At 42.6% G+C, this 25,556-nt stretch overlaps 1 protein-coding gene across 4 annotated transcripts in view; it reads left to right on the forward strand.

Moving 5' to 3' along the window:
• Positions 1-25,556, forward strand: part of kank1a (KN motif and ankyrin repeat domains 1a) — a 255,645-nt gene that overhangs the window by 105,333 nt on the left and 124,756 nt on the right. Inside the window, exon 1 of one of the 4 annotated variants that reach the window (XM_043718259.2) lies at positions 22,529-22,655. The exons of the other annotated variants lie outside the window; for them this stretch is intronic. The gene's annotated coding sequence lies outside the window, so the exon portion shown is untranslated. Of the gene's footprint in view, positions 1-22,528; positions 22,656-25,556 lie in introns of those variants that run through there. 4 annotated transcript variants of the gene reach the window in all.

Consider the following 25,556-nt stretch of genomic DNA (forward strand, 5'->3'; position numbering starts at 1 on the left):
AACACTTTGTCTATTTATCTTATCCAGCGCCTCATGATTTTATATACCTCTATAAGGTCACCCCTCAGCCTCCCACGCTCCAGAGAAAACAGCCCCAGCCTATTCAACCTCTCCCGATAGCTCAAACCCTCCAATCCTGGCAACATCCTTGTAAATCTTTTTTGAACCCTTTCAAGTTTCACAACATCCTTCCGATAGGAATGAGACCAGAATTGCATGCAATATTCCAACAGTGGCCTAACCAATGTCCTGTACAGCCGCAACAGGACCTCCCAATTCCTGTACTCAGTACTCTGACCAATAAAGGAAAGCATACCAAACACCACCTTCATTATCCTATCTATGACTCCACTTTCAAGGGGCTATGAACCTGCACTTCAAGGTCTCTTTGTTCAGCAACACTCTCAAGGAACTTACTGTTAAGTGTATAAGTCCTGCTAAGATTTGCTTTCCTAAAATGCAGCACCTCGCATTTATCTAAGTTAAACTCCATCTGCCAGTTCTCAACCCATTGGCCCATCTGGTCAAGATCCTGTTGTGATCTGAGATAACCTTCTTCGCTGTCCACTACACCTCCAATTTTGGTGTCATCTGCAAACTTACTAACTGTACCTCTCATGCTCACATCCAAAGCATTTATGTAAATGACAAAAAGTAGCGGACCCAGCATCGATCCTTGTGGCACTCCACTGGTCACAGGCCTCCAGTCTGAAAAACAATCCACCACCACCACCCTCTATTTTCTACCTTTGAGCCAGTTCTGTATCCAGATGGCTAGTTCTCCTTGTATTCAATGAGATGTAACCTTGCCAACTAGTACCCCTTGAAGGTGGTGGTGAGCTGCTTCCTTGAGTCTCTGCATTCCATGTGCTGTAGTTGACCCACAATGCCCTTGGAGAGGGAATTCCAGGATTTTGACTCCGTGACCGTGAAGGAACGTTGATATATTTCTAAGTCAGGATGGTGAGTGGTTTGGAGGAGAACTTGCAGGGGGTGGTCTTCCCATATAACTGCCACCCTTGTCCTTATGGATGGAAGTGGTCGTAGGATTGGAAAGTGATGTCTCAGGAGCTTTCTGTAGTACATCCTGTAGATAATTCATGCTTGACATTACTTCACTGCATAAATTCCTACATTCCTGGATGTAATTTACTTAAAATCCTGGATCATTGATTTATTGAGTGCAAAATGATTATGGTCATTTTAGCGTTTGTGCAGTTTTGACAACACAGCATAGAGAGAGTGTACACAAATCTGGGACCCTGATATATGCACATTAAATTTCCAATGGATCTGTATCATAAATGCAACTACTGTTTTATAAGTATACTTGACTGACTCTGAAATGCTTTTCAAATCTTTTATTTAATAGTGTCATGAATAATTTGTAAATTAATTTTTCAAGTGAGGGGTTGTTTTGCATGTTGGTTTTCAGCTCTGAATAATCAAGTTAGTTGGCTTGGTATAGCAAGATACACAAGTTAATTTACACAACTCCTACTTTTATCCATTTTGCAAGGTAAATTCCTTCAGCAATTATGTTACTGATTTTTTAGTTGTTCCCTTTCTCATATTTATAAATTAAAATAGAGGTTAAGGGTCAGGAAACAGCGAGATAAGTCAGGAAGTCATGATTCGGTGATGTGGTGCCTTGTGTGTTTTGTTTGAAAGTAAAGCAAATGTTGCTGGAAATTTGAAGCTAAAACAGCAAATTGTGAAAAAGCCATGTCAGTCAGCATCTGTCATGATCGATGGCTTTTCATTCTATTAAAATGCTGAATGTACTTCGACAGAGGATGAGAGGAAAGTTCAAGGAAGCACTGGCCATTATTAATATAAGGCAAAGTGATTGTCCTGGAAATTGTGTGCAGCTGGAGGCTTGATTTTCACAATGTCTTTGAATATTTTTGTCTCTCAGGGAGTATCGTGTATTGACAGAACGTTGTATAGGATAACAGTTTCCAAGTCTTGGACTGACTTGGGGTTGGATATTTAATACCTATCAGAAATAGGATGGTAATTTGTATGAATAATATTGGTGGATTTAATTGACCAATTTGCGTTGACTTGTTTATTTCCTCAGGCATCTTTACAATGGCATTGAGCAATGATACACAGAACGTATACTCTGTCTACTCTGAAAGCACACTAGGTGTAACCTGGCACTATAGCAGAAGAAACTTAACCTTGAAGTTGAAAGATTTCTTTGTTTGGTCAAGACCTCCTTCGATCCAGTTTCTCTGCATTAACTTGTCCTCTGCCCAAATCTTGCATCCACCTGTGCTGGTGAGCTGTATTGGGATATCAATCCTGCCAGATGTCACAGCCTGGTCCACAAAGCAGGTGCCTGACCATTTGAAATCTACGCCTTTGTAGAGCGGAGATGGAAGAGGTAATTGGCAAATGATGGTAAATGGGAAGAGAACAGATCAGATCAGATTACCTACAGCGTGGAAACAGGCCCTTCAGCCCAACAAGTCCACACCGACCCTTCGAAGAACCACCCACTCAGACCTGTTCCCCTACATTTACCCCTGACTAATGCATCTAATACTACGGGCAATTTAGCATGGCCAATTCACCTAACCTGCACATCTTTGGATTGTGGGAGGAAACCGGAGCACCTGGAGGAAACCCACACAGACACTGAGAATGTGCGAACTCCGCACGCAGTCGCCCGAGGCAGGAATTGAACCCGGGTCCCTGGTGCTGGGAGGCAGCAGTGCTAACCACTGCCACTGAGCAACCCCATGGTGGCAGCTGGCTGCCCCACATGATCGTATTTAATTATTGAGAGTCTCAACTAATGGGCACAGCCATGCAATTACTTGTCTGCCCAGAAGGTGGTGCAAAATTAACTTGAAACAGCTTTATTCACTAAAACTGAGACTTCAAGAAACAAACTGCATCCTGCCAAGAGACTAAATTTTGTTCTGAATACTCAAACACAGTATTAGAATGTGAAGGAAAAAAAGAAAAATTGGAGGACTTTAATTTTCTTGTGTCCGTGCAAGAATAATATTTAGTTGCATGCCTAGTATCTATTATATGAGATAGAAGCCTGGCCTGCTGCGCTTTTCCAGAACCACACTTTTCGACTCTGGTCTCCAGCATCTGCAGTCCTCACTTTCTCCTATGAGATAGAATCCACAACATTTACTCCATTTGGAGCAGCGCTCCAAAAGCTAGTGCGTCCAAATAAATCTGTTGGACCATAACCTGGTGTTGTGTGATTTTTAACTTCGTACACCACAATCCAACACCAGCACTCCACATCGTAATATAGACAATATCCTAGTTACTTTGTTCTTTTTCTTTACTGCGTGTGTTATAGAAATTGTAAGAAACTAGCCTTCTGTTGTGGGAATTCCAACCTGACTGTAGGTCAACATTGAGATCGGGAAGCTTCTTATTTATGTTGAAATGTACATGAAATTAGATGCACCACAGTAACGCACTGGAAATCAGCTCCGCGACCCCTGGAGTCATCATGGAAGCTAAAGTCTTTTTTATTTGAAATATGTGAAATTCTCACACGAACTCCTGTTCAATCAGGCTGAAAGGAGGCACAAGCCAAGTTTCTGTACTTAACAAGAAATTGCTATTTTATTACTTGTCTAATCGAGCAATTCTTCCATTTTGAGCTAAAGGTAAACAAGTAAGTACCCTGTACAAAGTGAAGCTTCAGATCCCTTGATAAGCTCCTCTCCAATCCATCCCCCCCATCCCCCCCATCCCCTTACACATACACTGGCAGACATAAATGGAATGAAAAACACATGGGCAGAGGGAAAACTGGATAAGTAATTCCAAAGTCTTTGTTTGGGTTGAGAGACACTTAACAAATTCTGGTCAGGAGTGAAGTGGAACTCTGCAAACTGAGTGCTGACAAGTTTGAGTTCAGATGAACTTCATTCTGGGGTCTAAAAAGAACTCTAACCAGGTAGGGGATGTATGTGTTGGTGTTAATCTTTAAAAATTCCCTGAAATCAGGAAAGGTTATAACAAATTTGGATGTAGCTAATATAACTGCTGTTCAAGAGGCTGTAATGTGGGGGCGCCAGTGTTGGACTGGGGTGGACAAACTCAGCAATCCTATGATATCAAGTTATAGTCCAGCAGGTTTGTTTGAAATCACAAGCTTTCGGGGCATAGCCCCTTAGTCAGGTGAAAGTTTTACCTGATGAAGGAGCAGTGCTCTGAAAGCTTGTGGTTTCAAATAAACTTGTTGGATTATAACCTGGTAGCGTGTGATTTCTGACCAAGAAGCTGTAGACCAGTTAGCTTGGTTTCTGCTGAGCGGAGGATACTGGATTCGAATCTTGATGGATTCAAATCCCAATGGGTTTGAACACCCTGTTGGTAGAGCATTAATTTGGGTCACTAGTGACTATATCATTATGGTACTGTCCCATTCAGACAGTACCATTTGGAGGAAGGTCATTCGCCCCATGTGTCCTGCTTCGATTCTTTTTCAGAGTTGTTGCTTACTCCCAATCTCCTGCATTTCCCTATGATCTTGCAAATTACTTCTATCCAAATATCATCCCGTGCCCCTCTTGAATGCCTCAACTGAGCCTGCCTCCACCACACTTCCAAACGCTAACTACTCGCTGTGAGTACAAGTTCTTTTCTCACCGCATTCTTGCTGCTTTTGCACAGCAATTTAAATGAAAGTTAACATTCCTGAAAATCAATGAATGGGAAAATTACAGAAAGACTAAAGGCTATTGAGTGTTTATTCCTTCTGCCCTGTGTTTGGAACATAGTGCCTAATTTTGGGGATCTTCTGTGATTTTAATGAGCGAAATGCTGCATTTAAACAAATTTGTATTTGTTTGCTCTGTCAGCATAAGTCACTTTACTATGGGTAATGCATTTTGAGATTGAAGATGACAGAATCTGACTTTGTAGGAAATGAACACCATGACCTCAAAAGACTGCACCATCAGTTATGGGATTTAACTGTTATGTGAGTTAAGTCGGAGTTTTCTTAATACTAATAATTATGGCATTGCCTTTAAAAAATATATTGACGTGGAGTAATGGGATGGTTCGATTTAGAGTTGGCAAAAAGAGGATCAGCTTTGGTGGTGTACAAACCTTTAAACTGCGGGGGTGGGCTGGAGGGGCTGGGTGAAGACTTACACAGACGGCCAGCTCCCTTTTTGCTTGGGAGTCAAAGAAAAGTAGGAGTGATATCGAGAGGGAGCAGCAAGAGTGGAATAAGAGATTGGCTGCTGTAAACGTTCTCACTTCCAGACCACAAGAAATAGTAACAGGAGGAGGCCATTTGGCCCCTCGAGCCTACTGCGCCATTCAATAGGGTCATGGCTGATCCGACATTCCTCACGTCCACTCTCCTGTCCTGTCCTTTGATTCTGCGACTGATCCAGAATCAATCTATCTATTTCAACTATAAACGTACACAGCTCTCTGTGGCAAGGATTTCCAAATACACTCGACCATCTGAGAGAAGAAGTTCCTCCTCGTTTTCACGCAGAGGGTGGTACGTGTATGGAATGAGCTGCCAGAGGAGGTGGTGGAGGCTGGCACAATTGCAACATTTAAGAGGCATTTGGATGTGTATATGAATAGGAAGGGTTTGGAGGGATATGGGCTGGGTGCTGGCAGGTGAGACTAGATTGGGTTGGGATATCTGGTTGGAATGGACGGGTTGGACCGAAGGGTATGTTTCCATGCTGTACATCTCTATCTTGGTCTGAAATTGGTGTGCCATTATTCTGAGACTTGTACATGGGACTTTATTCTATAGCCAAGAAATTTGATATGAGGTCAGCATTGCGACCACTCTGTGCCACCTAGAGATCGTATTCCTAGGGTATTCTGCCATAGGGCAGTCCTTCAGATAACATCCACTAGTTTCCTTCTATTTTTGTTATTTTTTTGGTCTTGAAATAGCTTGCTATTTGGTGTGTTGTGTTCATGTTACTCTTCTTCTGCTGGATATTTATGGACATTGCAACAACTGCCTATTAGAGTTTATAACAGATCATCATGGCCAGCTGCTTTTATACCCTTCCTCTGTTTTTGCATTGCTGCTTGGACGTGAGGATGCGAATGATAGTCGTGACACTCAGTTGAATTAACATCAGAAGATCTGAGTTCATTGGATTATCTGGCACCTAATTGTCTGTATATTTAATATTTTTGAATGTCGAGAGAGAGAGAGACCCATTTTAAAAAGTAGCCAGCCAGAGTTGAGAATTTGTGAGCTGGCATTGACTTTGCTCACGAGAATGCTTATTGATAAGATAATTTGGATCTGCCTGCTGCATTTCATGGTGTAAGGTTGATTTCAAAGCACTGTTAGATTAGATTACTTAGTGTGGAAACAGGCCCTTCGGCCCAACAAGTCCACACTGACCCGCCGAAGCGTATACCACCCAGTCCCATTCCCCTACATTTACCCCTTCACCTAACACTACGGGCAATTTAGCATGACCAATTCACCTAACCTGCACGTTTTTGGATTGTGGGAGGAAACCGGAGCACCCGGAGGAAACCCACACAGACATGGGGAGAATGTGCAAACTCCACACACACAGTCGCCTGAGGCGGGAGTTGAACCCGGGTCTCTGGCGCTGTGAGGCAGCAGTGCTAACCACTGTGCCACCGTGCTGCCCACTATCTAGGATGTGGCACCAACAATACCAGCATAATTCTTCGAGACAGGAGAAAAGCTATTTTTAGTTTTAAGATTGTGTCCCAGTTTGCAAATCTCCCTATGCTCCTTCCTGCTTCCAAATGAATATTGCAGTCTTCACTCTTTAGTTCCCTGATACTAGCTCTTGTGCAATCGCCCTCCCTTCTGCACCAATGCTGGCTTAATTGCAAACTGTCTCAGCCCTAAACTGCTTTATCTGCTTAAAGAAAAGCAATAAAATAAGGCTTGGCAAGTGACTGAAGTGTTAACAGGGGAACACATTGAGGCTACTGATCATAATTCTGTTAGTTTTAAAATGGTTCTGGAAAAGGATAAGCCTTCCATAAAAGTTAATGTTGGTAATTGGAGTAAGGCAATTTTTAATGATATGTGACAAGAATGTACAAATGTTGATTGGAATAGACTGTTTGCAGTTAGAGGGACAACTGAGAAGTGGGAGGCTTTCAAAAGTGTGATAATGAGAATTCAAAGGCATTATGTTCCTGTTAGGTTGAAAGGTAAGGCTGGTAAGATTAGGGAACAATGGATCAATAAAGATATTGAGGTTCTAGTCATAAAAAGAATCATAAGTATAGACAACCGGGATCAAATTAATCTCTTGAAGAGTATAAAGAGTGTGGGGGCTTCCTTAAAAGGGAAATCAGGAAGGCAAAGAGGGGTTATGAGAAAGCCTTGGCAGAAAAGATTAAGGATAATCCAAAGAGATTCGAAGTTTACTAAGAGCAAAGAGAGAGCTAGAGAGTAGGGTCCCTTAAAGATCAGCGAGGTCTTCTTTGTGTTGAACCTAAGGAAATGGGAGAGATATTAAATGAATATTTTGCATCAGTTTTTACTGTGGAGAAAGAAATGGAGGCTAGAGAACTCGAAACTAAATACTGATGTTTTGAAAACAGTTCACATTGCAGAGGAGGAAGTGCTACAGGTCTTAGAAATATTAAAGGTAGATACAATTCTGGGACCTGATCAAACATATCTCTGGACGTTATGGGAGACTAGGGAGGAAATGTTGGGGCCCCTAAGAAATGTTTGTATCATCTATAACCACGGGTGAGGGGCCGGAGGACTGGAGTACCTTTTATTTAATAAAAGCCGTAAGGAGAGGCCTGGGAACTATACACATGAGTCTGACATCAGTAGTGGGGGATAATTCTGAAATTTAGGATTTACATGCATTTGGAGAGACCAGGAATGATTAGGGATGGTCATCATGGTTATGTGTGAGGAAACTTTGAGTTTCTCAAACCTGATTTGAGTTTTTTGAGGAAGTAATCAAAAGATTGAGGGCAGAGCAGAAGCCATTGTTTATCCAAGGCTTTACTGAAGTCCAAGTAATGTATGAGACAGAGAGGCTGGTGGTGGAGGGTTTTTTTTTGGATTGGAGGCCTGTGACCAGCGTTGTTCCACACTGATAGAAGCTGGGTCTGCTTGTGTTTGTCATCAACATTCTCATCCAAATAATTTATATAAGAGGCATGGTTAGTAAGTTTGTGGGTAACACCAAGTTGGTGGTATAGTGGACAGTGAAGAAGGTTATCTAAGATTACAAAGAGATCTTGATCAATTGGGTCAATGAGCAGAGGAGTGGCAGATGGGAGTTTAATTTGGATAAATGTGAGGTAATGCATTTTGGTAAAACAAACAAGGACAGGACTTATTAATGGTAGGGCCTTGGGTAGTGTTGTAGAACAGAGACCTAAGGGGACAGGCACATAATTCTTTGAAATGTGCATCACGTATTAGGCGTTTAGCATGCTTGTCTTAATTGCTCAGACTGTTCAGTATAGGAGTTAGGACGTCATGTTGAGGTTGTACAGGATATTGGTGAGGCCTCTTCTGGAATACTGTGCCCAGAAGAGGATATTATTAAATTGGAGAGGGTTCAGAAATGATTGACCAGGATGTTGCTTGGAATGGAGGGTGTGAGTTATAACAAGAGGCGATTTGGCTTGGACTTTTTTCACTGGAGTGTAGGAGGTCGAGGGGTGACCTTTTATAGAAGTTTATAAAATTGAGGGGCATAGGTACGGTGAATAGCAAAGATCTTTACCCTGAGCTGGGGAGTTCAAAATGAGGGGATATCTTTAAGGTAAAAGGAGAAAGATTTAAAGAATGTCATGAGGGGAACTTTTTTATTTAAGGGTGGTTAGTGTGTGAAACAAACTGCCAGAGGAAGTGGTGGGTGCAGGTACAGTTACAACATTTAAAAGACACTTAGATAAAGACATGAATAAGAAATGTTTAGAGGGATAAGGGCCAAATGCAGGCAAGTAGGACTAATTTAGTTTGGGAACATGGTCAGCATGGTCCAGTTGGAGTGAAGGGTCTGTTTCCATGCTGTATGACTCTATGACTCTGTTGTGCAAACCAGGAATCTTTAATAAAAACCAAATGTGCGAGAAACTCAGAAGGTCTGGTGTCGCCTGTGGAGTGAGAAACAGATATGACATTTATAACTCCTTCAGAAAACGATTCACTGCATGGAAGAGCTATATCAGACTCCACCTTTACTTTATTTTTCTCGCCAGAGATGCTGCTAGACTTGCTGAGTTTCTCCATATTTCTTGCTTTATTTGATACATCATGAAGGTGGGTTAATAATGTATCAGCTTGAGCATGCTGAATTGCAGTAAGGTTTATTTTCCATCAGCAGTCCTGGTGCTATCTTTAGCAAAAGAGAGAAAAATACTACTATGACTTAGTTAAACTTAAATAGATGTTACCAAATAGGGACAATTGAGTTGGAGGAGGCAGTTCAGAACTGGGATATGCAAGTATGTTGAGCAGTGAAAAATAAACAATTAATCTATATGTAAGGTATTGCATTTTGGAATAAAAATGTATGTCATAAGCATGCAAGGATTGGGTTGAAATAGTCAAATGTGGAGTTGTTAGGAGTATAAAGGTTTTAGTTTATTCAGTGCTAACATGTTTAATCTGATGTCCAGTATTTAACTTCAGATGGTTATTGCCACGCCAAAGAAATGTCATATTCATAACATGTAAAATATGACGTTTATGCAGCCTGGAATCTTCTAGAATTGACTTTTAATGAACAAGACATGCAGTGAATGATAGCTGCTGAGAGTCATCTGATAATGTGTGGATTCAAACTGCTTCACCATCTCAAAGTACAATAGAACATATTCCAAGTAACCGAGATATCAGTACCCATCTCCTGAAATCTAAACACCATATTTGGGAAAAGGAAACTGAGAAACTGTACTGTAAGGCATCCATGTTGGTGTCTTTCTTTCATGTTGAGAGTGTGGTGCTGAAAAAACACAGCAGGTCAGATAGCATCCGAGGAACAGGAAAATCGATGTTTCAGAGCCCTTCTTCAGGAAACTTTTTCTCCCCCCATCTTTCAAAAAAATCTCAGCAGTATTGGAAAGGCCAGGAAACACCTGTACCTTGTAGTCTTCGAATAACCAATGATTCAGGTCATCAAGCATCTTTTAGCTTTGAGTCCACTGACCACCTGCCAAGAAGATTAAAGTCACATCCTGACTTGTAGACAGTCATTTGGTCATACAAAACATGTATTGATGAACAAAGATGCATTTTCTCTTTGGAATAGTTCTTCAACTTGCAATCATCAGGACAATTTTCAAGAATACCAATTCTGCATGAGCAAAAGAGTACTGATTGATTGACAAGTGAACCTTGATTGGAAAGCCAACAGTTAACTGGCAATTGTCAGTAATCGGGTGCATTCTCCATGGCAATGCTTCTCTCAGTCAGAGTCGACCTGCTATCCAATCAGCATGCTCCTCGCCTTGCATGCAGTGTAACTGTTGGTTTCCTTAAGAATTGGTATTCTTGCAAATTGTCCTGATGATTGAGAGATGAGAAACTTCAAGAAAATGTAATGTTTTCAGCTTGCCCTTAAGACAGTCCATCCCTTTCACAAGAATCTGCAATGACTCTGAAATAGAACTTGAGGGTTGATTTCATCTGGATGAAGTGAAAATATCATCATCAAGACTGCAACATGTGCTTTCCTAGTGGAGGCAATCATGTGAATTACAATGATTCTGTCTGTCAATATTGTTTTTATTTAGATTTTATTGTCCCATGTACTCAAGTACAGGAGTACAATGAAAAGTATATAATGTCACCCTACACTGTGCCATTTAGGTACAAAGTAGTAAAAGAGAGAAATAAAGTTAAGCTGTTACAAACATTCATAAATAGAAAAACAAAGAAATAAGGTACTGGTTTATATTAAGAAGGATTTTAATATTATCAAGTAAATAAAGGAATAAGATTAAAGTTCAACAGCCTTTGGGTGCTAAGCGATGCTCCTCTGCTTCACTTACTCGCCAGGAGGGCTCAGCTGCGTGACCTTTAAGCTGCCATCGCAGATTCCGAGGGATTTCACTCTTCCCTTGTCAGGCCGTGATGCCATGGCGGTGCCGTCTCCAAATGCCTCCTTTCTCCGCAGCATGCCTGGGGCAGGTCTCCAATTGCCAGGAACGCGCTGGGCCTCACTCTCACTGCTGTCTGTCACGCCAGTTCCTTGCTGAGATGAGAAGAAAGATTGTTTTTTTAAAAAAACAGGAAGAAAAGAAACGGACGGAGTGGATGAACTTTGGCTAAAGCATCCCACAGCTGCCATCTTGGATTGTGGAGTGAAGGGTTGGGGGACTAATCTTTTAACAATGCCCCGGTTTTTTAAATCTGTACTTGTGTTCATTTGTCTGCATTACTGTATAATGAATTGACGTACTCTTGGATTGTTGGGGTAGGTGTGTGAATAACCAATTCTCTTTATGCATAGAGAGCTTGGTGCTGGTCATTCAAATTGTCCTGGGCTCAATGGCCAAAGAACAAAACAGTCTAAGTGTTCTGATCATGGAGAGTAGGGAAGGGAACAGGGCTTTCAGTGGCTCTTTCTCACTCTGTCCCTAATATTATTTTTCCATGATTTCTACCAAGCTGCAGAGGGAGACGACTGGCACATTCTCAGTAAAATGGAGACCATACTTATACATTTCTGTTATCAATTCGCTGGGCTGAATTCTTTCCTCCCAAATTGGACAGTCGTTGGGTCATGTGCCACCTCAATTACTTGAGCCCAGAACCAACGTGGAGCCTCTGATACGGTCCTGGGGCATGCCTCACGGTCTCTGGTGCCATTCTTTTGAGGAGATGTTAGACAAAGATCCTGTCTGCTTCTTCAGGTGGATGTAATACATGTTTGTGGGAGGTTATGATGTGCGCATTGGCTGCTGCGTTCCTGGTATTATGGCCTAGTTATGCAAAAGTACATCATTGGCTATGGAGCACTTTGAGATTTTTTGATTTTATGAAAAGTACTGTATAAATTCAGGAGTTTTCCATTTCGACCCTGTTGTAAATCATAGAATCTCTACAGTGCAGAAAGAGATCAAATATGCTGATTTGTTTCTTTTGAGTTAATTTTGACATGCCATCATATGTTCTACTGACTTTAGTAGGAATCTACCAAGCAGCAATATCTCAACAATAAACTGCTCACTGACATTCCATGTTTTTTCTGCAAAGGCTTAATTTCCTGATTCTGGTACAACCTTAGTTCAAATATAGACAAAGTAGACAAGTTAAGACAATATTGAAGTCAATGGGCATGAGCAGGAAAGTCTCTCATCTGGTTAGATTCACAGCCAGCACAAAGAAAGATTGCTATGGGTTTAGTGGTCAATCATCTCGGGCACAGGACTGGGAGAAAGTGAGGACTGCAGATGCTGGAGAATCAGTCAAAACATGTGGCACTAGAAAAGCACAGCAGATCAGGCAGCATCCGAGGAGCAGGAGAGTTGACATTTTGGGCATAAGCCCTTCATCAGGAATATCACTAAGAGTTCTACAGGGTAGATATTTTCTAGTTAACCTGATCAGCAATGTTATCTCACCTCTAGAGCAGGTGGGTCTTGAACTCCGGTCTCCTGACAAAGAGGTAGGGACATCATCACTACCACAAGAGACCCAAGTTCCTCAGAATGGTGTTCTCAGCCCAACCACCTTTAGCTGCCACATCAATCACCTTCCATCCATGACTTGGTCAGAATTGGGGATATGCAATCATTTGCAATCCATATTCAGCACCATCCTAAACTCATAAGACATGGGCGCAGATGTAGACCACTCAAGTCTGCCATGCCATTCAATGAGATCATGACTGATCCAATAATCCTGAATTCTCCTTGCTGTCTCATCCCCAGGACCCTTGATTCCTTTACTGATTAAAAATCTATCCACCTCTGTCTTGAATATATTTAACGACCCAATCTTTTCAACCTTATGTGGCAAAGAATTACTTTGATTCACTCCCCTCTGAGAGAATCTACACCTCCTGATCTCTCTGAAGCGGGTGTCTGTATACTCTGAGATTATTCTCTTTTGTCCTAAACTTCCTGACTAGGAGAAACAAGCTGTCTGCATCTAACAGGTCAGGCCTCCTAAGGTTATCATGTTTAATAACAGCTCCGCTCATTCAAGAATACATTTGCTTACCCATAACAATTCCTATTTGATTTGCTTGTTTCCATGGCGATTAACTTGCTTTAATTAGGCAACACAATGTGCTGAGCCAAAGCTCAGCTGGGTGCTCGCTGAGTGGAAACTGTAGAGAATGTTATTTGTTCATGTATTTGCAGTCTTTGGCGAACTCTAGTACTATGCAGCTACTCTGTATTTTTGCACTTCTGTACATGTACAGCCAGTAAGCGTGACAAGTTTCAAAGGCAATGCACTGCACTTGAAATTTAAACAGAATCAATTCTGTGGTGTGACCCATGGAGTTGTTTGACTAGGCGCCATATCTTGATACTTTAGTGTGGATTGCATTTGCTGCTTTGATTTCAGCCGAGCCTGAGTAGGCACATTGATGAGCCTTAGTTAAAGCATCATGACTCAGAGTTGCCCTAGATAAGGTATGAGCTTCCCTTTTTATTGGTGGAAACTTTCAGAAACTGTTTCCAAGGTAAAATCTTAAAAGGAGACGGAACAGCTACCTACTCAAGAGGATCAGCATATTGCAGGCTGAGTGAAACTTCTGTGATGTTGCAATATGGATTACATTTCTTTCCTGTAAGAAAAGGGCGACTGTCTGTCTGTGTGGAGTTTGCATGTTCTCCCTGTATCTGCGTGGGTTTCCTTTGGTGCTCCAGTTACTTCCCACAGTCCAAAGATGTGCAGGTCAGGTGGATTGGCCATGAGAAATGCAGGCTCAGAGAGGTAGGATTGGGGGGGGGTGGATATTGTCTGAATGGGATGCTCTTTGGAGAGTCAGTGTGGACTTGATGGGCCAAATGGCTTGCTTTCACACTGGAGGGGTTCTTTATGCAAAAGCTGACAGTAAGAAAGAGTAAACCAAAAGTGGCAGTGGAACAGTTATGGAAGCAACTTGTGATAGGATTTTGAAGGGTTTTATCCAAAGTGAATTGTGTTGGCAAAGTGGAGACATGTCAGTGGGATCACAGCAGACAAAGGAGTGTTTGCTAATGGTGGGAGGAGGCAATTGGAGTGTTGACAATACAATAGAAAGGATTTGGGGAAAGCTGATGGATATGCAAGACTCTCCATAGTCTGGCACATTTTCCACAGAGTCTGAGTCTTACAGCACAGAAAGAGAGCAGATTGTATCTATGGTGGTGATCAAGCACCAATCCGCTGTAGTTCCATGTTGGAGTACTTGGCCTTTGAATACTTCTATTAAACCTGATGTCTGTTATGATACAGCTCTGCTACAGGTGGGACTTAATCTGACCTAGAGGTAGAGACACTACCGCTGTACCAGATGAACCCATGCCCTACCCTTGTAGATATTTCTAATCCACCTGATCAGACATGTTGTGACACACTTCTGGAACAGGTGGTCTTGAATACAGGCCTCCTAGTCCAGAGGTAGGGTACAATACCACCTTACCACAAGAGTCCTATGCTTAGATATTTCAAATGTTCATCTAAGTACTTAAACTTTGTGGTAGTGCTTGTTTCTACCACCCTTTCAGGCAGATATTCCCCTCCCGACACTCTATTAAAGAGAGTTCCTTCCTATGTTCCCGATCTATGTCCCTCTTAATGTCACGTACCTCAATTAGTTCTCCCCTCTGCCTTCTCTGCTCTAAGGTAAACACTTAGAGCCACTGTTCTACCCATCTGACTTGCCCTGTAGGTATCATCCTGAAGATGAAGGCTTTCTTTCTCGCTATTTACTACATCACCAGTTTCATGGTCACATGCAAACTTTACTGATCATTCCTCTTACATGCCTGTCTAGACCATGAGTATGTGCCACAAACAGCAAGGAACCCAGCACTGAACTGTCTGATATACCACTGGAGTCAGGCTCCCAGTCACAAAAATCACTTTCAAAAGTAACCCGCTGCTTCCTGCCACTGCGCTGGTTTTGGATCCTGTTTTCCAATTGTCCTGGAAGCTATGGCTCTTACCTTTAACCAGCCTCCCATACAGTATCTTGTCAAAAGCCTTCCTGAAGTCCATGTAGGCTACATCACCTACACTATCCTCATCTACACTCCTAATCTTATCCTCTGAAAACTCAATCAAACTTATTCAGATATCGTCAAATCTTCACCTGGAAAAAAATATTTTTATCACAGTAGAGACAGGAGTTGTGTTGCATTCAGCATGTGTTTATCAAGCCATAAAGCTGTACAGCATGGAAACGGACCCTTGGGTCCAACTTGTTCACGCTGACCACAATCTAAACTGATCCAGCCCCATTTGCCAGCATTTGGCTCATATCCCTCTGAACCTTTCCTATTTGTATACCCTCCAGATGCATTTTAAATGTTGTAATTGTACCAGCCTCCACCATTACCTCTAGCAGCTCATTCTATTCATGCACCACCCACTGCAGGAAACATATGCCCCTTAAGTCCCATGTAAATCTTTCCCCCCACACCCTAATCCTGTGCCGTCTCATTTTGGACCCTCCCCTACCCCACACTGTCTGGGAAAAAGACCTTGTCTATTCACCCTATCAATGCCCCTCCTGATTTTATAAACCTCTAGGTCACCCCTCAGCCTCCGATTCTCCGGGGGAAATAAAGCTCCAGGTTATTCAGTCTCTCATATAGCTCAAACTCTCCAACCCTTGTAAATCTTTTCTGAACCCTTTCAAGTTTCATAACTTTGCTAAGGCAGGGAGACCAGAATTGAATGCAGTATTCCAACAGTAGCCTCACCAATGTCCTGTACAGATACAATATGACCTCCCAGCTTAATGGACTGACCAGTGAAGACAAGTGTATCACACCTTTTACAATAAGCCAAAGTTTGATTTTGGCTTGAGCAGGAAGTATTTCTTCAGTATCAAACTTTACTCTTACAGGAGGGTCAGAGTAATAACATTTTGTTTTATCAGGTTATGAACAAAGTGTCAATATGTAAAATTTGAACTAACAAGTTGCATAAGCGCATCTCTCTCTTCGATGTGGATGATTAGTTTAAACTTTCGCTAAAAAAAGACTTGCGCTCATTGCACTCTGCTTTCAATAAATAGGACAACTAATCATATCCACATGCAGATCTCATTTAAGCAAATTCCTATCACTACTATTTTTACCATTTACTCCTGACTTGATACTAGAAACATTCCTATTGCTTAAATATAGAAGTAGCTTAATTGCCTGTTCTATTCCATGGCTGCAAAATATCAGTAAAGGCTACAACATTTTCATCCAGGTTTTATTATCTATTCACTGTGGCTGATAAACCTACTTGTAAATGCTGTTTGTATATATTGTTGAAGAATAAACATGCCCCTTTGACAGCACTTTCCAAATCCCTGACCTGTACTACCTAGGAGGACAAAGATGGCAGATACACAGAAATAACTTTGTGCAAGTTCCTATCCAAAACACCGTCCAGATTTGAAACTGTATCACTGTTCCTTCACTATCATGATGTCAATATTCTGGAATTCCTTTCCTGACAGAACCCAGGATGTTCTTTTAGCACCCGGACCTCTAAGTAAAGAAGGAAGTTTGTTCCCACTTTGGTTAGGGCAATTAAACTTGGACTGTAATGTTGGCTTAGCCAGTGTTGTCCACATCCCGTGAATGTGAAAGCATTGTTCCTGTAATTTGCCAGTGATCGTGTATCCTGCCAATATGTGGCAGAGTTTGCAGCTTGTGTGTTGGGTCCAGCAATTTAAAAAAACGCATGTGGTCTGCTTCAACTCTTCTTGTTGGCTCCTAGACTTAAAGGATTCCCTTGTGTTAATTTGCTAATATTGGTTGTGATTACCTACTGGATGGGTATTATCAAATGAAATATTCCAAATGTATTACTGGTTGAACATGAAAACTCATTTGCCATCAGTATGTTCATCAGAAAGCATCAGCACTTTTCAGTGTCCAGCCACCTGCTAGTAGCGTAATACCTCTCTTATATACTGCCTTACTACATCCCTGGATCAGAGATAGAATCATAGAATCTCTACAGTGTGGAGGCAGGCCATTCTGCCCAGTGAGTTCACACTGACAATCCAAAAAGTATTCCACCCAGACCCAACCCCAATCCTATCTCTGTATTTCTCTTGCTTAATCCGCCTGGCCTGCAGGTCACGTGAGGGTGGAATTGAACCTGGGTCCCTGGTGCTGTGAGGCAGCAATGTTATCCAGTGAGCCGCTGTGCTGCCCCAACTTGCTTTTACTTCTATCCATGAGTTTTTTTTTAATTGCTGTACCCAATGCATAAGCTGCAAACTCTGTCCCATGTTGGCGGGATGCACAACCACTGGCCAAGTATCAGGGACAATGCTTTCACAAGATTTTCCAAATCCAGTGACCATTCAGGCAGTTCAGCGGTCACCAACTTACCCGGCACCGCAGGGGAAAATCACTTAAAACCAGTTCCACAGTTCTGTACGTACCCATCGTGAACGACTGATGCACCTGACACCAGGCTCCTGAAGCAACCTCTCTGTTCAAAACTTGGTTCTGCCATGAAACTGCCTGGGGGACAGTGGAAACACTTGAGGGATGTCCTCAAAGCATCTTAGAGGTGCCGAATCACCAACAACCTATTGGAGTTCCTGGCTTGTGACCAACCAAACTGGAGAAGGTCCAACATTTTTGAGAGACTTCATCAGGAACATGTAGAAACCAAGTCCAAGTCAAGCTGGAAAAGCGCAGCAGGTCAGGCAGCATCCAAGGAACAGGAGAATCGACGTTTCGGGCATAAGCCCATTTTCAGCTCTGATCTCCAGCATCTGCAGCCCTCACTTTCTCTCAAAGTCCAAGTACCAGAAAGTTGGCAGACAGCTCCGTTCCCCAAAGCTTCAAACACCTGCTGACATGGTGCTAGGCAAGTTAGCTCTGGTCGAACTGCCCTTCTATAGAGTCACTGAGTCATACATCATGGGAACTTGATCCAACTAGTCCATGCTGACTATGTTCCCAAACTAAACTAGTCTCACTTGCCTGAACTCCTAACCTTTCTATTCATGTACTTATCCAAATGTTGTAACCATAATCTGCAGCCACCACTTCCTCTGGCTGTTCATTCCACACACAAATCACTGTCTGTGCAAAATGTTGTTTTGTATTTAAACTTTAGCATGGCTAATTCACCTGACCTGCACATCTTTGGACTGTGGGAGGAAACTGGAGCACCTGGAGGAAACCCACGTAGACACTGGGAGAATGTGCAAATCCCACACAGACAGTCGCCCGAGACAGGGATCGAACCCGGGTTCCTGGCGATGTGAGGCAGCAGTGCTAACCACTGAACCACTGTCCTAGTTCCAGTTGTTGATTGAATTCAAACCCCACTATCTGAGGATTTGAACCCAGGTCCCCAGAACATTTGTTAGGGTTTTGGAGTTAATAGTCTCGCGATAATACCATTAGGTCATTCACTGTCTGCATAGTGTAGAAATAATTCTGTTGAGAAAGTCTTCTATAGTATTTGATGCAAACCAAATTAGCTGCCACTTCCCCTCATAACTGTACATGCAGACATTGGAAGTATTTCATTGTGATGTCAATCTAGTTGACATTTGGGAACTTATGGCCAATCATTATACAGAATAAACGACACTGCTACTTTAGTCATTAACAGTTTAGACTTGCTTTGATTGTTATTCTAATTGTGGAACAAGAGTCACTTTGAACGACTGTTTTGTATTTATATGTGTGACCTATTTGAACTCTAGGCGGCAAGATAACATTTGGATTAAAAGTCATAAATGAGGAAAGCATAAGTGTGAAAATAAAGGACTGAGTATTTTATTGTGAGTTCAGTGCCTGTAACACTTGTTTGGTGCCTTTTCAGAAGTCTTTCAAATTTGTGTGGGGTATGGTTATCTTGCTGCATGAACAGTGTTAGTGTTAGAGTCAGAAATGTAGAAAATTTACAGCGTAGAAAGAGACCAGGCCTACACTGGCTGAATAAACTAGCCAATTGTTTTACTCTTGACTTTCCAAAACTTGCAGCTTGCTCCACTTCAGGTGCAGATAGAGGTTGTCTTTAACTGAGTTGAGGATCTCTGCCTCAGCCACTGAACCTGAATGGAACAGAACGGAACGTCACATGTACCAAGGCACAGTGAGCAATCCAGGCAGATCACAGAGTTAAGTAGCATACATAAGTAAATAATAGATAAACAGCGGCAAAAACAAGAACACAAGTACAGGCAAATGTTAAGAGTTTGAGAGTCCATTCAGTATTCTAACAACAGTAGAGTAGAAACTGTTTTGAAACCGGCTGGTGCGTGTTCAGGCTTCTGTACCTTCTCCCTGATGGTAGAGATTGTAGAAAAACATTGCCAGGGTGGGATGGATCTTTGGGAATGCTGGCAGCCTTTTCTTGACAGCGGGCCTGGTAGATGGATTCTATAGATGGGAGGTTGGCCTTTGTGATTGTCCAGGCCATGCTCACCACTCTCTGTAACCGTCTCCGATCTTGAATGGTACAGTTGCCATACCAGGTAGTGATACATCCAGACAGAATGCTCTCGATGGTGCATCTATAAAAGTTGGCAAGGGTATTCATCATCATGCCAAATTTCCTCAGCTGCCTGAGCAAGAAGAGACATTGTTGGGCCTGTGTGACCAGTGCATCCACATGAAGAGTCCAAGAAAGCTTGTTGTGAATGACCACTCCCAGGAACTTGATGCTCTCCATTCGTTCCATCTCTCTGCTGTTAATGTGTAGGGGGGCATGAGTAACATCCCGCCGAAAGTCAATAATGACTTCCTTGGTTTTGCCGGAATTAAGTGCCGGCACCATTTTTCCAGATCTTCCACCTCCCGTCTGTAGTCTGTTTCATTGCCATCTGAGATTCAACTGACTATGGTGGTGTCATCAGCAAACTTGTAAATGGCATTAGTCTGGTATTTGGCAACGTAGTCATGGGTATACAGTGAGTACAGTAGGGGGCTGAGTATGCACCCATGGGGGGGTGCTCCAGTGTTGAGTATTGGTGAGGATAAAATATTGTCCCCAATCTTCACTGATTGTAGCCTGTGGGTCAGGAAACTGAGGATCCAGTTGGAGAGAGTGGGGTTTAGTAATCAGTCTCGAGGGATAATAGTGTTGAAGGCTGAACTGTAGTCAATGACTGACATAGCTGTTCTTGGTGTCAAGATGTTCTGGGGAGGAGTGAAAGACAAGTGATATGGCATCTAACATGGATCTGTTGGTCTGATAGGCACATTGGAGTGGGTCAAGAGTAGTGGGGAGGCTGGAGTTGATTAATGCCATGACCAGCCTTTCAAATCACTTCATGACCACCGAAGTTAGGCCCACTGGGCGGTAGTCATTGAGACATGCTGCATGAGCTGCCTTAGGCACAGGGATGATGTTGGCCTCTTGAAACAGGCAGGGAGAGTGGCCTGCTGCAGGGAGAGGTTGAAGATGTCTAAGAAGACCTCTGCCAGTTGATCTGCACATGCTCTGAGTGCACGGCCTGGTACTCCGTCTGGTCTCATCGCTTTCCTTGGATTCACACGAAGGAAAACTTATCTGACCTCTGATGCAGTGACTGTTCGTCAGGACCTGTCTGAATAGGTGTTACCTCTCTGCCAAAATTCTGCTCAAAATGAGTGTGAAAGGTGTTGAGACGATCTGGGAGGGATGTGTCATTGTCTGCTGTCTTGCACTGTCTCTTTTTAGAACCTGTGATGTCATTCAGTCCTTGCCATAGTTGCCGGGTGTCTGTCTGGGGCTCCTGTTTGGATTGGTATTGGTCCTTGGCTGTCTTAATAGCTCTGCGAAGGTTATTCTTGGATTCCTTATATTTGAGTGGGTCTCCTGATCTGAAGGTCTCACGCCTGGTCTTTAAAAGGTTTAGCTGAATAATCCAGGGTTTCCTGTTGGGGGATACCTGGATTGACTTCCTCAGTATGTAGTCCTCCACACACTTGCTGGTAAAGTCTGTGACCTGGCAGCGAATTCCACACGCCCACCACCCTCTGGGGGAAAAGAGTTTGTCCCTATGTCCCCTATTGACCCATTAACCAATGCCCTTAAATCTGTGGCCATTGGTGATAGAGGGGAATAAGGTCTATCCTGTTCACTCAATTCAAGCCCTTCATTATCTTCTACACTGTTTATTATCTTCATTTATTACAGTTCACAAAGAGCCCCAAACTCTTCCATCTTGCCACCAAATTCCCATGTTGCCACCATCGATTAAAGACGTCTCCTCATGGAAGAATTAATGGGATGGAATTAGGTGGAAATCAAAACAAGGGTTTATAACATGTTCAGGGTGTAGGCTGGCAAGTTCACCACCAAGCGTGTCTTGTTTGTGAAACCGTTGAGCAAGCTGGTTATCCGAAAGGAAATAGCAGTCAGGATGGTTTACATGATCAAATTGAGAAAGTAACCTCTTTAATGTTCTCCTCCGCTTCGTTAACCTCATTCTCATTAACAATTCTATCCTTGATTGCATTGACAAAAATGACTTCTGCACAGTCCCTGTGTGACTAAACTTGTCAAACTTCTCTTTGGAACAAACTTGTTCCAAACATGTTAGTGAGGATGTCCTCCAACATGTTGTGGTCAGCTGTGCGAAGTGAGACAGAGCCGATCTAGTGCCTGTGGGTAATTAGAAACTCTTACAGCAGCGGAGTTGTCTCTTATGATTTGGCAGGCATTTGATAAGAAATAACGAAGAAAACATACTGCAAATCATGCTATTTATCAAACTTAAACAAAAAAAATTGAATGAATGCATAAATACTTTATAAAGATGCATAAAGGTCATGAGCTAACTATCAGTTTAGTAACAAATAATTAACAGACAACTTCCCTGGTAAACTCAGTACCAAAGGTTGCTCGGGAAGTTGTATATTATTGTCAGTTAGTGCAAATGGGTGCAGATTTTAACTGTAGCAGTGACCAGAGTCTGAGGCTATAAATTGATGAAATTACTTTTAAATGCAATCCCTGAGAAGTTTAAACAACCAAACATCTTTGAATAGCCAATCTGTTAAGAACTTCAAGTCTGTGTGATAAGAAGGTTCAGAGTTTAAAATAACTTTGTCCTCACATGCCCTTCATTCCAGAAGACGCCAGTGCTAGCTCCTGGAATTTTGAGTCATTCAACCTGTTTATGACAAAACTATCTGTTGAACTTGCATCCTCTGTTCCAAATGAACCAAGCTAAATGTGATTTCAGAACCGACTTTCACTACTCACTTTTCACGATGTTGAGACTAGTCACGATTCAGTGAGCTCTACCTAAAGCCACGTGTTAATTTCTAACTCCTGGCAGGGTCCTTGTTTAAAATTATTGTGTGCTGATAAGAATATTTACCGGTTAAAAGCACTGCCGCAGAAGAGGAAACGCGAATCAGCCTTTGGTTAACAGAAGCAAAGAAAATCTGCAACCCCAGCAAGGGCAGAGAGAAACTCTGCTTGTGAGTGACCCAGATGTCAGAAAGGGTTGTGCCTTTTGTGTCAATCCTCCCAACAAGTCACCACTGAGGCAGGGAATCACAGACAGGTAGGCTCCACTTTTACAACCCTCTCCCACCCGGCTACTTTGATCAAATGGATCTACACAAATGTGAGAGGTCGTGACATGTTTCTGATTCAGTAAATGTGTCTTCTCCACCTGAATCAAGAATAATGACTGTAGAATTTAATTGCTTGAAAACCTTTATTAACTGCTTATGTCCCAGAACAACAGTTGAATTCCAGGGTCAGACAGTTTAAAGATTAGTTCCCATCCAAGGTCAAAGGTAACCCTTCAATGTCACAGGTTCCTACAAATGGGGAGCATTGAAGGATGTTTTAAATAAATAGGACAGATGCAATGCTTTCTTAATAGCTTTCTAGCTCCTTGTCCACCTTGCTTTGCTAGCTGATTGTTCCATTCGATTTTGATAGCTCAGCTATCCTGGAAATTCTGTACCCTGAGCTGAACTTCCTTCATCCAATTCCTGAAACACACTAGCAGTTCACTTCATGGCCTCTTCCCAAAAACCTGTTTGGTTCACACGTTCAGGGGAGATGCAGAAACTTCTTGACAGAGGTTGGGTACACCGTTGCATAAATTTTCGAAAGCCCTCCTGTTGGGAGAGCAAAATGGGGGCAGAATTGAAGAATTGTTACAGCACATGACCATTCACCCATCGTGTCAGTGCTGGCTCTGTAAATGCACAGCTCATTCGGTGCCGATCGCCTGCCTTCTCCCCATAATCCTCTACCTTGTTCCTTTGCAGCTTCTTCCTGCCTGCACCTTGCCCTCTGGCTGTACATGCCAGACCCTAACTACTCCCAGTGTGCAAGTTGTTTCTTCATACTGTTGCTTCTTTTACCAATTACTTTAATCTCTGCCATCTTTTTCTTGACTTTTTCTTTCGTGCTTCAGAACAGTGTCTCCCTATGGGAAGACATAGGAACAGAAGCAGGCCATTCTGCCCATCATGTCTGCTCTGCCATGCGATAAGATTGTGGCTGATCTGTGAAGACCAATTCTGCTTTCTCCCAGTAATCTGTGATCTCCTTACTGATTTAAAAATCTGTCTCCCTGAACTGAACTGTCCATATACTTTCTGACCCAGTCTGAATAAGCCTTTGCAGGAAAGAATTTCACAGATTCATTATCCTCTGTGAGATGAAATTGCTCCTAATCTCTGTCTTAAATGTGTGAACCCCTTACTCTGATGTTTGACTCTGCCATAAGGGGAATTAACCTTTTCACATTGAAGATGTCAAGTTCATGAAGAATCTTGTAGTTTTCGATAAGGTCACCTCTCATTCTTCTAAATTTCATTGGGTACAGGCCCAAGCTGCTCAATGTCTTATCAGAAGACAGTCCCTCCATATGTGGTGGCACCAGCCTAGTGAATCTTCCCTGGACTGCCTCCAATGCCACTATATCTTCCCAGTGATAAGGGGCTCAAAATTATTTTGTACTATTCTAGCTGTGATCTGACGAGTGCCTTGTATAGTTTTAGTGAGACGTCTCTAGTTTTATTCTTCGTCCCTTCAAAATCAAGGGCCAGCATTCCATTTGTCTTCCCTATTACCTGCTGAATGTGGATGCCAGGTCACTGCTTCCCGGGGAATCATTTACTGACCTCATTAAATAAACGTACCTTATTACACATTGTCAGATCCAAGACCATTCGATCCTTGAATGGGTCAGTAATGTTTTGTTGTAAGAAACTGTCGCAAATACTCCATGAAATCTTCCTCATGGCTTCCACCACCATCTACATGAAGATTAAAGTCGTCCATGAATGAATGGACTGCATACCCTCATTACCTCCTGATTTAAGCTTTGTCTCATCAAGTAGCTGCTGTTAGGGAGTCGATAGGCAACCAGCATCATCTTTCCCTTTTTATTTCTAAGCTCCACCTGTACTGATTCTACATCTTCTGATCCAAGATTATTTCCATCCCATACCAATAATGCTACCCTGCCTGACCTTCGGAAAAGTCATATACTCCTGATGAAGGGCTTATGCCTGAATTGTCGATTCTCCTGCTCCTCAGATGCTGCCTGACCTGATGTGCTTTTCCAGCCCCACACTCTCAACTCTGATCTCCAGCATCTGCAGTCCTCATTTTCTCTTATACTCCAGAATGTTTGGTTCCTCATAGAGTCACTACAGTGTGGATACAGGCCATGGACCATCGGGTCCACACTGACCCTCCAAAGAGCATCCGACACAGACTCACTGCATTTCCCATGGCTAATCCACCGAGCCTGCACATCCTTGTACACTAAGGACAATTTAGTATGGCCAATCCACCTAATCTCCACACAGAGTCATACAGATGTATAGCACAGAAACAGAGCGTTCTGTCCAACTCGTCCGTGCCAACCAGATATCCTATCCTAATCTAGTCTCTTTTGCCAGCATCTGGCCCATATCCCTCCAAACTCTACATATTAATATACATATCTCCATACTTTTAAATGTTGTCATTGTACCAGCCTCCACTACTTCCTCTGGTAGCTCATTCCATACACCCACCTCCCTCTGCATCAAAAAAGTTGCCCCTTTTAAATTTTTCTCCTCTCACCCTAAACCTATGCCGTCTAGTTTTGGACTCTCCTATCCTGGGGAAAAGACCTTGTCTATTTACCCTAACCATGCCCCTCATGATTTTATAAACCTCTAAGTCACTCCTTTTTGGACTGTGGGAGGAAACTGGAGCACTGGGAGGAGCCCCACCAGACACTGGGAGAATGTGCAAACTCCACACAGATAGTCGCCTGAGGGTGGAATCGAACCCAGGTCTCTGGTGCTGTGAGGCAGCAGTGCTAACCACTGAGCTACCATGCTGACCTGGCTTTGAGCTCCCTGTAACCATGTCTCTACATAAAATCATACCAATTCATTTGCATTTGTGTCATTAATTCACTCATTCTGATTATTTAGCAAATTCA

The sequence above is a fragment of the Chiloscyllium plagiosum genome, unplaced genomic scaffold (assembly GCF_037043375.1).
Source record: "Chiloscyllium plagiosum isolate Xiang-an unplaced genomic scaffold, Cpla_swu_hap1 HiC_scaffold_2, whole genome shotgun sequence".
In the NCBI taxonomy this organism is placed as follows: domain Eukaryota; kingdom Metazoa; phylum Chordata; class Chondrichthyes; order Orectolobiformes; family Hemiscylliidae; genus Chiloscyllium; species Chiloscyllium plagiosum.